This window comes from Pelobates fuscus, chromosome 9 (genome assembly GCF_036172605.1).
Source record: "Pelobates fuscus isolate aPelFus1 chromosome 9, aPelFus1.pri, whole genome shotgun sequence".
NCBI classification, from domain to species: Eukaryota; Metazoa; Chordata; class Amphibia; order Anura; family Pelobatidae; genus Pelobates; species Pelobates fuscus.
Window position 1 is genome coordinate 38,195,890 of NC_086325.1, and position 1,502 is coordinate 38,197,391.

Below are 1,502 nucleotides of genomic sequence, written 5' to 3' on the forward strand. Positions count from 1 at the left end.
CAGTCCCTCAGACGGCCACTAGAGGAACTTCCTATTTCAGTGCTGCTATGCATGTGGGCGCTGAACGTTTCCCACAGAGATGCATTGATTCATTGCATCTCTATGAGATGTTGTTGATTGGTACAACGCTGTGTTTTGACGCATATGGAAAAGCATCGAAATGGCTGAGATCTCAAGAGACCAATGCATCAACGGAGAATAGGTAAAGTAAACTACCTTTTAACTCCACTCTGATAGGGGGCCGGAGACCTAAATATTAATTCCAGCACTATAGTGTTAGGAATATATCCTTGTATTACTAACACTATAGTGTTCCTTTAAATGTAAAATTGTCTTTGAATTAAAGGAACACTATAGTCACCTAAATTACTTTAGCTAAATAAAGCAGTTTTAGTGTATAGATCATTCCCCTACAATTTCACTGCTCAATTCACTGTCATTTAGGAGTTAAATCACTTTGTTTCTGTTTATGCAGCCCTAGCCACACCTCCCCTGGCTATGATTGACAGAGCCTGCACGAAAAAAAAAAAACGGTTTCACTTTCAAACAGATGTAATTTACCTTAACCCCTTAAGGACACATGACGTGTGTGACATGTCATGATTCCCTTTTATTCCAGTAGTTTGGTCCTTACGGGGTTAAATAATTGTATCTCAATCTCTAAATTGAACTTTAATCACATACAGGAGGCTCTTGCAGGATCTAGCAAGCTATTAACATAGCAGGGGATAAGAAAATCTTATTAAACAGAACTTGCAATAAAGAAAGCCAAAATAGTGCTCTCTTTACAGGAAGTGTTTATGGAAGACTGTGCAAGTCACATGCAGGGAGGTGTGACTAGGGTTCATAAACAAAGGGATTTAACTCCTAAATGGCAGAGGATTGAGCAGTGAGACTGCAGGGGCACGTTCTATACACCAAAACTGCTTCATTAAGCTAAAGTTGTTCAGGTGACTATAGTTTCCCTTTAATGTTACATTCTTACTTTATTAAATAACCCTTTATATGTACTATTATCATAAAGATTAAAATATCGGAGGAAAACAAATACGAAAGAACCTACTTCAGTTTTTTGTTTTTGATTCTTTCTTTGTTTTTTAACAAACTCTGTAAACACTGTATAGTACTAGTTTTTTGTGTATTTGTCTTGTAACACACAGACACACACACTTGCCAACTAAAGCCTGTACAGCATGTAGCACATATGTAATAATTCCGACATTCCTAGGCGCAATGAAATCGCAAAGGGAATATTCTCAGTAAGTTCAAAACAAGCCTATGTCACTTTAAGTAAAACAAATATATATATATATATATATATATATATATATATATATATATATATATATATATATATATATATATATATATATGTGTTTTGTCCCAAACAAAGACCTCAGTTTAATCTGTTTCAGTCAGCATTCAAATGATCACAATCTGTTGGAAATTACCATAGAATTTCATGGCGACGTCTGTAGTTAAATCATTTTTAAAAATTCTAA